We start from the raw sequence: 14,066 nt of genomic DNA on the forward strand, positions 1-14,066 counted from the left end.
TCGGAACCCCATTAACTAGAATAACCCGAGGTTACTCTTCCACTTTCTCTACACCAATTGTATCAATATTTTTCTTGAAATCTAGAGGCAAATAAACAACTCTTCCCTTTAATCCTCTCTGTAAATATCTTAGGCTCCATGCGAACAATTACCTGAAAAGGATGGACACATTGAATCAAAATAGACTCATATGTATTTAAATCCATCAATTCAGGAGGAATGTCTACCAACTCCAGATTATTATGAACAGCTCTAGTAGGCATTCTGTTTTGATTTAATTTATCATAACAATATTTACAAATACGCTGATCACAACTCAAATCAAAAGAATTCTCCACCCACAAATAAGTGGCAAAATCCTTCCACTCATAATTATTTATCTTTTCACTTTTTACGTATAAATCAACTAATCTAGTTTGATGCTTATAATGAGTTCGTCGACAACACACACAAGCAAAATTCTGCCTTTCACTTGATTTCACCTTAAACCTGGTAATTTCCTGGTCAAACTTTTCTGTACTTGAAATCTGTACATTGTCTTCCACATTACCTTGAATTTCTGTGTCAATTTCTACACTGTCCTCTTTATCACCAAAATAACAAATCTCAATTTCTTCACAAATCTTCTTCACATCTAATTCAGTTCCATGCAAAAGAACACTGTTTAATTGTTTAAGCTTAAGTGCTGGACTTTTTGCATAATACAACCTTCTCACTAATTTCCTCATTTTGTTATGATGCACTGCTAACATCCTAAAATGATGAAAAACACTCTGACATACTTTTCTAGAAAGACAAGCCAGTGAATGCCCTTGCAAACCTGTGTTTCATTTTCTGTTTTAGAGTTTTCTTACTATATGTACGTAAGAAATTACAAAACAAATCGATTGATTCCTGTTGCACACTACAAATACTACTACACTTCCAAGTGTACACTGGACCCTTAGTACGTCTCCTTAAAACTTCATCAGTTAACACATCTTCTGGTTCTCTAGGCACAAGTTTCTCTTTTTCAATCGGACAACCGTCTTTCACCTCATATGCTCGACCACTGGTGTCAACTGCATTCACTAAATCATTCTCCTGAAAGTAACTCTCCTCATTAAAAAATGGCTCACAACTTGAACTGTGCATCCATTCTCCAGAAAAAACTTTACAAAAATGAGTCCGATTAATTACTCTTTTCCATTTACTGTTTGATTTGAAAACATCAATTGTCTTGTTAAGTGTCCTAATTCTATTGATTATTAAAATAAATAATTTTTTCTTAACTTCAAAAGCCTGATCAACAATTTTCTCTACACTTTTCTTTTTCTTATAAAAAGCAGATCTCTGTTTACCTTTTTTAATATTTTTTAACAAATTTAAAACCACCCTATTGCGAAACATTCGTTTACCAATGTCCCTAAATTGATTTTGCCTTCTATTCCTATGCATATTATTGTCTCCTGCTGCAGTAGTAACATTTTTTCGGAATCTCTCCTTCCTCTTCAAATTTGCTCTCTCCTTCTCTTTTTCTACATTCTGTCCAACATTTTTTTTAGATCTACATATGTTCCGTAAGAAAGACTTAGTTGTCTTACCAGGAGCTTTTTTCCTGTTTTTTGAAGTATTTGTTGTAGGAGACTGCTTTAATTACGTTGCTGTTTTTGATTTTTTCCGCTTAGCATCTTTTCGTCTCCTTTCCCTTGAGGGCATATTTCCTTACTATTGAAATCTTGATTTTAATCTGTGGAAAACAAAAAAAAAAAAATCATTATAGACCACTATTACCAAACAACAAAACAATGACAATAAGCAAACAATATAAACACTATAATACTTTACATATGACCTTATCTCTGTTTTTTAAATATAATTCTAAAAAAATATTTTGGGCACATGAATTGGTTTTACATTATTGACAAGGATTAGATAGTATCTGCATGATTAAAAAAATATATTTGCACATTTCACAATCATATTACCTGTGTTTCCTCAGATTAGTAAGCAGATTGTACACATGAGGTAAGGACTGTCCTGGGGAGCATTGGTGGTGAGGTCGGTGTCTAAGAGTGCACTGGACTGCACTTCATGAAGCCTGTCCCCCACTGCACTCTTAGACACAGCCCTCACCTCCTTTCCACCCCTGGACAGAGCTCTCTTCCACTATACTCTTCAACACAGGCATCACCTCCTATGCACCCCTGGACAATCCTCACCTTATCTGCAACCCTGAATAGACCTCAACTCATCTGCACCATTAGACAGGCCTCAGTTCATCTACACCCCTGGACACGCCTCATCTCATCTGCACCCTGTTACCATCAATTATACTCAATGTATTGAGGCCTGTCCAAGGGGCACAGATTAGATAATGCTTGTCTAAGGGTCAGAGGAGGTAAGTCCTCTCAATTGCACTCATGGACACAGGCCTCAACTCCTTTGCGCCCCTGGACATGCCTCACCTCATCTGCACAATCCACTTCCTAATTTGAGGAAACACAGGTAACATACATTTCCTCTCTCTTGCAAACATTCCTTCCAAGCATTACCAAAAAAATGACACAAACCAACAACAAAGAAGCTCAGTCTGCTTCCTAATCTGAGGTAACACCGCTGACCTGGTTGTGAAAGGTTCAAATATTTTTATGTAATCATGCACACACTATTTATTCCTTCTCAAAAATGTAAAAGCCATTCATTTGCCCCAAAATCGTTTTTTGAATAACATTTTAGAAACACAGCGCAGGTCCTATGTACAAGCATTCCATTTCAGTTCTGAAAACTCACTATTTTACAAAATATATTTCCTCTCTATTGCAAACATTCCTACCAAGCATTACCAAAAAAATGACACAAACCAACAGCAAAGAAGCTCAGTCTCAATCAATCAATCAATCATACCATTCGTATAGAGCACTACTCACCCGGGAGGGTCTCAAGGCGCTTAGGGGAAGGGGTATGCTACTGCTCGAACAGCCAGGTCTTGAGTTGTCTCCTGAAGGCGAGACGGTCCTGGGTCAGCCGAAGGTGGATGGGGAGGGAGTTCCATGTCTTGGCAGCCAGGTAAGAGAAGGATCTTCCTCCGGCGGTGGCTCTTCGGATGCGTGGTACGGCGGCGAGGGCGAGGCTGGTGGACCGTAGCTGGCGGGTGGGCGTGTAGAAGGTCATGCGGTCGTTGAGGTACTTGGGGCCCAGGTCGTGGAGAGACTTGTGTGCGTGGGTGAGGAGCCGGAACGTGATCCTCTTGTTGACGGGGAGCCAGTGCAGGTTCCTCAGGTGGCTGGAGATGTGGTTGCGTCGGGGGACATCCAGGATGAGTCGGGCGGAGGCGTTCTGGATGCGCTGGAGTCTTTTCTGTAGCTTGGCTGTGGTTCCGGCGTAGAGGGCGTTTCCGTAGTCCAGTCGGCTGGTGACGAGTGCCTGGGTGACAGTCTTCCTGGTCTCGGTCAGGATCCAGCGGAAGATCTTGCAAAGCATACGCAGGGTGTTGAAGCACGATGCGGAGACGGCGTCGACTTGTCTGGTCATCGAGAGGGAGGAGTCCAGGATGAAGCCCAGGTTGCGTGCGTGGTCGGTTGGCTTGAATGCGGTGCCCAGGGCTGGGGGCCACCAGGAGTCGTCCCAGGCGGAGGGCGAGGATCCTAGGATGAGGACTTCTGTCTTGTCCGAGTTCAGTTTCAGGCGGCTGTCCTTCATCCACTCGGCGACGTCTTTCATCCCTTCGTGTAGGCAGGTTCTGGCGGTGTCGGGGTCTCTGGTGAGGGAGAGGATCAGCTGGGTGTCGTCGGCATAAGAGATGATGTTGAGGTTTTGCTGGCGTGCGATGGCTGCGAGAGGTCTCATGTAGACTGCTTCCTAATCTGAGGTAACACAGGTGACATGATTGTGAAAGGTTCAAATATTTTTATGTAATCATGCACACACTATTTATTCCTTCTCAAAAATGTAAAAACCATTGATTTTCCCCAAAATCGTTTTTTGAATAACATTTTAGAAACACAGCGCAGGTCCTATGTACAAGCATTCCATTTCAGTTCTGAAAACTCACTATTTTACAAAATACATTTCCTCTCTCTTGCAAACATTCCTACCAAGCTTTACCCAAAATATGACACAAACCAACAGCAAAGAAGCTCAGTCTGCTTCCTAATCTGAGGTAACACAGGTGACATGATTGTGAAAGGTTCAAATATTTTTATGTAATCATGCACACACTATTTATTCCTTCTCAAAAATGTAAAAACCATTGATTTGCCCCAAAATCGTTTTTACAATAATATTTTAGAAACACAGCGCAGGTCCTATGTACAAGCATTCCATTTCAGTTCTGAAAACTCACTATTTTACAAAATACATTTCGTCTATCTTGCACATATTGATACCATGCATATTCAAAAAACATCACACAAACCAACAGCAAAGAAACTCAATGTGCTTCCTAATCTGAACTCTCTATCTATATTGAATGAATCATAACTCACCTTTACATATGATTTGGGATATTGAGAACAGTGTCAGATACACACACCCATATTTCTTTAGCAGAGCAAAAGGTATGTACTCCAGGCACTGCAACCATGAATGGCACAGAAAACCTCTAATTCTACACACATATCCCTCATGTTAACCAATTAAAACTCTTCCCTCTCTATTTTCAAACCAACACCCTGCCCCCCTCAGCCCTTTCTGCCTGTTACCATAGCAACTCCTTCCTCACTCACCTCTCAGGGTTAAAAGTTTATTCTACAATGTTGCAATTGAACTTAGCAAGGATGTTTGACCTCTCAATACACCAGCTTATGAGGTGCAATCTTTCTTTTAATGACTTTTTCTTAACCATTCAAATTACTTCTTTCACAGAACAGAACCATGCACCCTAACTTTCAGTTTTCAACTATCTGAATCCACCAATCATTGCTTGTGATTCAACAGCACTGAAACTCCACATTTTTATTTTGCAAACTCCTACTGTTCCAACTGCCATTTCATTCCTACACTTCATCTGACTGCACCAGAACCTCCTCTCACCATGTACTCTGTCTGGATTATTGGACATAGCTACATTCACTGGGCTCAAAGGTATGCAGCTATCAGAAATTTTCACAACCTTGATTTACCAAATGTGCACATAAAATGGATTGGCCAAAGAGGATTGAGATGTCATCAATTGATACCATTGGTGAAAACCTTTTACCATCTGCCACACCCTGACCTAATAATTTTGCACTGTGGTGGAAATGACCTAGGCACTTTGACTAGGGTAGGTCTGGAGATGGTTTTAAAGGACACCTTTGGGCACAGAAATGGAACTGGTCCAACCAATTTTGTCCACAATTTGAGAAAGCACGGAAACGTGAATAAATCTGTTTCTGCTTACATGAGAGACTATGGAATGGGTTCAATATACAACAATAACTTGCGTAACAACATGCAAGATATCTACAGAGGAGATGGTGTGCACTTCTCAGATGAGGTGAATAGAATATAACTCCTGAATATAAGACTGTGCATTGGAACCTACTTGTAGGTACCTAAATCAGCCCCAGAACCCAAAAGCTCTTTTCAGGGCTACCCTACATCTGATCACTCAAAATGATTATTTTACTCTAACTTTTTTCACTAATTTTCACCAAAGTACGCTCCCCGGTACGCTTCCCGGTGCGCGTACCTGGCGCTCCCCCCGCAAATTATTTTTTTTTTGGCCTATATGGGCCTCCTAAGACCCCATCAGAAAACCTATAGGGTGTCTACCGTAACCCCTTTTACCCATTCCCAACGTTGTTTGTCCTCCATCTTGTGTCTCAATTCTTCCGAAACACAAGATGGAGGACTCCCGTTGCGCTTACCGGTACGCGTACCGGGGCGCTCACCGGTAAGCGCTCCCCAAAAAATTTTAAAAAGTTAATTTACATAAAAACCTCTGTAGAGATGTTCACCAAATATAGAATAGGCCATACTACATACCAGTCCCTACCATTTTCCCAAATTTGATGGAATTCCATTGAGCCATTTGGCCTGTAGCCCTGTCTAAATATCCTGAGGTAAATTACATTACAAAAACACATCTGAAGTGTTAGAACTTACAACCAATTAAAATGTTACTTTCAATTTCTAGTATTATTTCCTGACATTTGATTGGTTATGTACATGAATATAAATGAAAAAAGAGGGAAACACAGCCATTTTGACTACAACTACCTGAGGTACATCTTGAAAGGATTTTCACATTTTTTCTTCTTCACCTCTCTCAAAAGTAAGTTGTTAATTTGTAAGGAGCACTTTAAATTAATTAGTAAAAACGTTTTCTGATAGTTATTTATTGTCCCTCTGTTATAGTTATAGCTTGAGATATGCTTCTCTATTATATTTATGGATTAAGTTAGGCTTCTCTAGTATAATTATGATTTTACTTAGTCTTCATCACATGCACTTTTTAATAGTTCTACTTCCTGCCTGATACTATACACTGCCCAAAGATAACTTCACTGTTAAAAACTCAGAAGTACCTGTCTGAACTTAAACCGAACAGTGCCCTATCTCTACTGATATATTTATTTTTTATGCAATTTACAGCAACAAAATGGAAGGAGAAGCAAAGAAATTTTATATTTCATTCAAAATTGATCTCGAGAACAACCCAGAGGAAGAGATTGATGATTTAGACTTTTTGGATCAGTCTCTTGATCAAGAGTTTATTAAATATGTGGAAGAAATGGAATCATGGAATCCAAATGAGGACATTCCTGACAAAATAATGTTGGAAGTGTTATTAAATTTTGAAAAATCAAAGCAATAACTTTTTATTTAATAATTAAAAATTGTTCCAGACATTATTCTTTTTTTATATGTAATTCATAAAATAGTACCAAAATGAATATAATATAATGTGAGACTTATAGTATACTGTGCAACTTTTTTATGTTACATAGTAATTTTGCTCATAGTTACTTCCTTTCTCCCACTATATTATCTCCAATGTGTATTTCACATCTCTCTTTCATCTCCTGCCTCCATGTTGTTTCTACTTTCCTGACAAACTATGGTATGGATTCCATATACCACAATAACTTCTGTAACAACATGCAAATTATCTACAGAGGAGACAATCTACATTGAATTTAAAACTCTGCATTGGTACCTACATGCTGGTACTTATATCACCCACACAACACAACAACTCTATGCAGAGCTACCCTACCTCTAAGCACTTTAAATTACTATTTTACTGTTTCACTGGGTTTGATTTTTGGTACTCTCCCCGGTGCGCGTACCTGGCGCTCCACCCGTGAAAATCGAAAAAAAATGTAATTTTTTTTGTCCCGCGGGACCCTTTTATGGCCCCCACATCAAACCTAGAGGGTCAGGGGGGGTCTACCCTGCCCCCTTTTGGTCATTTCCCCCTTTGTTTTTGCCACCTCTTGTGTCTCGATCCTACTGAGACACAAGATGGCAGCCGCTCCGGACTGTTTGGAATGTTTACAGACACCCGAGAGCCAATCAGCTTTCCGCACGCGAACTCGGGTTGCGCGCTGGTATGCTCTCCGGTGCGCGTACCGGGGCGCGCTTACATATATATATATCTTTTTGAACCTAAATTATTCAAAATCCTCTGGAGCGCATATCTTGAGAGACATAGCAAAGGCACATCGGGCTACCAGTCCCTACAATTTTGCCAAGTTTGGTGAAAATCCACTCAGCCGTTCTAGCTAAAAGTGAGTCTGACCGCCCTATGGAAATTAACATGGGGAAAACACGTTTTGGGACCCCCCTTTTATCTCGGCCCCCGCTTGACGAACCCCCCCAAACTTTCAGGAAAGGAGCAGAGCGCAGCGAGGCAAATTTGAGGAAAATTACAGGCAGATCCCTCAACCTGCGCCAAAGTTATTCCCAATAGAATGTTGCGGATTTCCTATGGAAAACAATCCTAACTATAACTACCTACTGGCGACCGCCAGTAGATATATATATACATACATATAAATTCATAGATAGATAGATATTAAATGAAGTAAGGCTCAGAGAGAAATTACTTAATTCTGTCCAGAGTCAGATCCAAGAATGCGCTGTTCACTAACATCTCTAGAAGCACAGGATGGGCAACCATATCAAAAGCTGAAGAGAGGAGCAACAGCATCAAATCACCAGAACTGCTGTGATCTAAGCTGGTTCTTATGTCCCCAGCTAGATCAAGAAGGGCTGCCTCTGTGCCATTAAATGATCTGAAATAAGACTGGACCTCGTCCAGTAGCTGGATCTTTACCAAATAGGATGTTAGTTAAGAGTTGACATAGCTTTCGATTATCTTGGTTAAGTACGAGAGAAAATGAAATGGATCTGTAGTTTCCAAGAATAGTAGTTTCTCTAGGTGGCTTTTTGGACACAGGGACTTTGCAGACATGTTTCCAGTTCAGTGGAAGGGTGGTGTTCTAAGAGATTTGTAGCATATTTCCACTAATTTGTGTACCACAAGATCCTCAGTTAAGGCCAGGACCTTAGTTGGGTAGGATCAGTTAGTGAACCTGATTTCCTTGAGAGCAACAGAGAACTAAACGTCTCTATTTACAAAAGGGGAATTCAGAAAAACTAGAGCTAGGGTCAGATAAATCAGATGAGTCACTGCCAGGTGCAGGAGTGGCACAGCTGGTGACTTCCGGCCCGAGAGAGGACCATATTTTCAATATTTTATCTTTAAAAAAGACATCCAGATTACAACACAGATCATGGGAAGGAATTATGGTGTTGGAACATGCTGCCAGAGATAAGAAACTTTTAAAAATAGAAAAAAACTCTCTGGAATGGTTCTTGGCCCTCTTGATCTTTTCTGTACGATAATTTGCATGGGCAGAACGGATGCTATGATGGTATAAATAGGTATACTTAAGTGTATAATATACAGTTTAAAAAAAGTTAAGGTGAAAGTGGAGTTTTATGTAGGTCTAATAATAAAAGAAACTAATGTTTTAAAACCATAAAAAATACTGCAATTCACAATTTATACTTCACTGACCTAAGTATAACAGTGGCCTTTCAGGCTTAGATTGCCACATAAAATATACAATCAAGGAAGCAAGGAACGCTGGCTAATTCCCACGTTTTAGGTGGAGAGCAGCTCCTTTATATGGAACACTCTACAACAGTTTTAATGATTAGGATTTGCACAGTGCCATCCATGCCAAGCTCCAAAGTGACAAAATCGTTTGGCCTTTTTTGCAGCAAAGTCTTAAACATTGAAATATTTGTTTTATTGTGTTTGGTTTTCTGTACCTTCTCTGTTGTTTGAAGTCCCTTAGCATTTCCTCCCCTCTTGTGTGCCCAGCAGTGTTTACTTAAATATCTGTGTAATGTGTCCACAGGACCACTGTTCTGTGTTCTAACAGATGGTTCTCTGTCAGTTTATTCATGGTGTTTAAAGGCATTCAAATAGCAATATGAAGAGCGCTGCCGCAGCACTAGGAGTCTGTGTTAAAGAGTTAAAACCACTTCTCGTCTGGACTTCTCATTTCAACACTCTTTTTGAATATATAAGCTGGGTGAGGGTCGGTAGGATTTCCTGTTAGGCCGCAAATTTTGCAGCGTGGTGAAGTAATCTGTGGGTAGCTGACTGAAGGTCAGTAATTGTGTCTGTTTTCCTGTTTCATCTACTTGTAAAGTGCTTTGGTTTCCTTGGTTGCTGTTTTAAGATTTCTGCTCCAGGAATTATTCCAGTTTGGGGATTTTTCAAAAAAGAGATGTGCCAGCCAGTCACATTTTTCGTTCGAGGGTGTCACCTTGGAATCATTTAATTCTGCATTCTGGAGTTTAAAAAATGTGTAGTTTACTTAGTGGGTTGGTGATGTCTGAGATGAGTGGAATCTCTCGGTCTTTTTGAAAAGTGACTTTGTGGATTTTGGAACGGCATTAACGATTGAGCATGTCATTGCTTTTGTTGAGTCCAGAGTCTGTTTAGTTGAAGTAAGGTATTTTATTGCTGGTGTAATTCGAGTTAGCTTTTATATGAATCTTGGGAGTTGGTGAAGCAGTAGGGATTTGCAGTCGGTTTCACTGTAATCTTGCCTATGCTTACTTTTTTTATTTTTAGAAATTACACTGTTTAATGAAGAAAAACGACATCACCATTCAGTAGGATAACTATTTGCAGGGAGAGCTGTGCTCTAAGGTAGTGCAAACAAGAGAGAACCATAACATTGCTGTACAATTTACTGAAAGGAAAGCTTTTGGCACCACCCAGTGCATGTTCTGTTAGCAGCATGTGCTACGTGGTGTTTATTGCTCTGAATACTCCTTCTCCCAAAGTGCCCACCTAAGTAGTAGGATATGATGTGATTGTCATCACTCAGTTATCTGTTACTTTTAAACTGCAGGAAACCCCCACATTGTTTTAACAAGACTGGTATATGAGGCATATTTGAAGCTTTGCATTTTTTCTCAGTCCTTAAAAAAGACGGCAGCACTTCTATTCCCTCAAAACCCTAGACACCTCATATCTCATTCTTGGCCATTCTCAAGAGCCCAGCATTGATTCTGATGGAGTCTCACACCTCCAAAACATATAATTTTAGTTAAAATACTAACACCAAACCATTTAATTCCACTCCTGTGGCTGGGTTCTTCGTTAAATCTCGTTAAGCTTGTGAAAGATCAGCTCGGTTATCCCTGCACAAGTTATAACCTTTTTCAGGCCACATGACTGCCAAGTGTTTTTGTCACACCACAGCTTTTGTAATGAATGCATGGAACAACTCTGTTCATTCTATGCGATTTCCTGGCCCGACAGGCTGTTTAATACCCTTTCCTCTTGCGCCCAACACTTTCAAACATCCCAGATTTAATTCTTGCATCTAGTAACGCTGCGAGGCCACACCATACCTTAACATTAAACACAGCTTTCATTTCCGTAGACTCGGTCAGTAATACCCAGCACAGCATAAATGAGGCCCACCCAAGTGAGTGTACATGATGGATAATAGATTCCTTTCCAGCAGAAAGTGTTTATGAAAAGTCTGTCTAAACTGCGTGCAGCACACTCAGGAAAAAAAGGCAGTTAGACGCTGGCGCGCTGGGGCTCTTAGTAACACAATGTTGCTCTTCCTTTTCAAAACATGCCAGACAAATAGACTAAAGGATTTAAGACTACGCCTTCGGTTTCTGAGTCAAAGAAATAATGATTGCGAAGGAGCATTACCATCAAGTCGTGGCAATAGGCAGGCTGAGAGAGGCTTTTGAGCACTTCAGTTGTAACTGCCTGCAGAGACGTTTTAAGGCATGGGCAAAGTGGGCTCTGGCCCAGGGCCCCAGCCTTTTAAGGGGCGCCCTGATAGAGCCAGCCCTGTTCTTCAGAGAGTCTTCCCATGATGACCTTGACAAAATCTTTTACAGATTGTTTTAAATACTATTTTCCTTTCATTTATTTTTAATGTGGGTGATGCTTATGGGCCTATTACACAGTACAGACATTTTTTTTAAAGAAATGTTGTGTTTATGTTTCATGCAACATCCATAAAAAAGTTCTTATAGATCAAAACAGGATCTCACACATGAGAAATGGAATGTTGTCACAGAGATTATTTACATTACTATTAGTGACCTACTCTTGCGTTACAATATTGAGAACATGCATTACTATACTTGAAGATTAAATGTAAACACGTTTATAATCTGTGCGAGTGTGCCTGTGCGCTGGCAGTGAGCTGGCCAAAGAGGACATGAAAGAGCTGAAATTCGATCATAAATTCATAGCTGTTCGGAACAGAGGCTCCCAAAATATGTTTGGCCCAGGGGCCCCAAAATGCTTAAAATGTCCTTGCCTCCAAAAAAACGATTTACAGCTGCCAAATGGGGAGAGTTGTTGCATTCACAGGAGAAGGGTTGAGGTGGCTGTGCCACCAGTTTTACTATTGTCAAAGTTTGAAGTAAGTGGCTTTCTTTCGCGAGAACAGAGGAAAACCTGGAATGTGGGTTTTCTACAGTGCAAAAGTATTTTTTCCCACGTGGGGATGAACAAGGCACCGATTCAGACGTATTTTCTGACAGTTGGCTAAAGTGGAATATTCCACCAGTTGAAAATACTACATGTGTAAATTTTACACATTCTATAACTAGAAACTTAAGCGATTCAGTTGTACTCATGGGTTGATTGTACTACTGAATATCGACGCCAGCAATATCGTGGCAATATCAGCGACTGCCCCTCCATTGGAGCGGAGAAACACCACCTCCCGCCACCACCCTCAAATAACACAGGTTTTATAATTGTTTTATTTCAATCCCCGGACCCGTCCCCAGGACTCTGATGAGCAGGGCGGATGACACTGCTGGTGGAGGAGTGGTAGTGCACTCCGTTCAGTGCGCAGTGAAGCTCTCTCCAGCCCCAGCTTCGTTGCTGGGGATGAGAGAGCAGGCACAGGCTCCCTGTGTCCCTGGGAGTGCAGGTTGCCAGTGCTCAGGCCAATCCTGATGCTGCTTTCATGCAGAGTCAGGATTGGCCTGCAGTGCAGTCTGGTAGCCTGTGCCTAGATTAAGGAAGTAAACAACACAAAATGCCCAAACCACAGTTACTCAATACAATTTTTTGATATAGGGTAAGAAACACTTTATTATCGCTTCCCTGGACACCATTATTTTGTGTCAATCATTTTGTATTTTCTATAATTTGAAAAAATTACTGACAGAAAAAAGACATTGATTGCAAATATTTACAAATATTCACAAGGCTGGACCAATGTTAGCAAACATTAAAGGCAAAGACTATTTACACATTTAGAAATCATTAGAACACACAATAGAAAATATTCTCACATCAGACATTATTGAAAAAATAATAATACAAACATATCAATTACGAACAACAAAAAGCTAACAAACACTGAATGAGAGAAACTAGGGGTTGGGAAGATAAATGATTAAATATCTTGTATATTTTAGTGCTGGACCAGCCGGTCCTAGCTTTAGTGCAACAGTAATACTTTATATCTCGCAACCAATACTGCCGACGCGTTTCTAGACCAGACTGGAGTCACTGGTCTGTCATCAGGGCTGTATGTATCTTGTATCAAGGCTGCTCAGTGTTGAATTTCAGATCGGGTCTTTTGGGGGTCCGTTTAAATGAAATAACGTGGCCAAGCAGAGAAGCCTTTTACTTTCAGTAGTGCCGAGTGCTGGCAGGGTCCCTTAAAAGCGGCGTGACCATCAGTTTGGGTTCTTGATTTAATCTCTCATTTGCGCATCAATGGAATTGTTGATTTCAGCATTCTGTGGCTGGAGCTGCTGCTCTGTACTGTGGGATTCGAATTTCTCTCAGTGTGAGAGATTAAATCAAGAACCCAAACTGATGGTCACGCCGCTTTTAGCAGGGAACGGGCCGCTACTGCGTGCCATACTAATACTGAGGACAGAATATTGTAGGATAACATTTCCAAAGGTAAGTGCATATAGGGAAGAATACATTTACTATTCCTAACTCCACATGTATATACCTTGAAGATATATGTACAGTGTAGGTGCATACATGTGGAGTTAGGTATCTAGAGTTACCTATCAAGATTTTATTTTTAATATTCTGTCCTTGACATTGAATCCCATAGATACTGTTGATTCAATATTCAGGAGCACCCCACTAAGATACGTTTGTAAATCCCTTAAATGTCAAAAATAAGCTCCAAACATAGAAGTAAATCTAATGAAGTAGAGATTCAATGTTTAAACCCTTTGCTTGCTCTACTTTTTGCAACAAAGGTTGCATGATTATTATGTCACGAGATCCCTGAACTCAGTTATTGTTGCAATGTTGGGACATGTCAAGTGCTTTTATGATGATTTCCTGAAAGGACATTTCTGTAAACAAAGGCATATTGTATCTTCCTAACTTGGAGCACATTGGCTGAACTATCCAAAAAGAAAGCATGCCCTATTTATAGAGCCTTCATGAAAAATACTCTTTGTGTGCTGCTCATTGTAGCTTAGCAGGTCAGATTGAGAGCAAGCAATTTCCTGTATATTGTGGTTTATTTTGTTATTTCAAAGTAAAGGGATGGCTTGCAGTGTAAATGGTCGCCCTTGACTACATTACTATTACTGAACATCCA

Source organism: Lissotriton helveticus, chromosome 10 (genome assembly GCF_964261635.1).
Source record: "Lissotriton helveticus chromosome 10, aLisHel1.1, whole genome shotgun sequence".
NCBI lineage: Eukaryota > Metazoa > Chordata > Amphibia > Caudata > Salamandridae > Lissotriton > Lissotriton helveticus.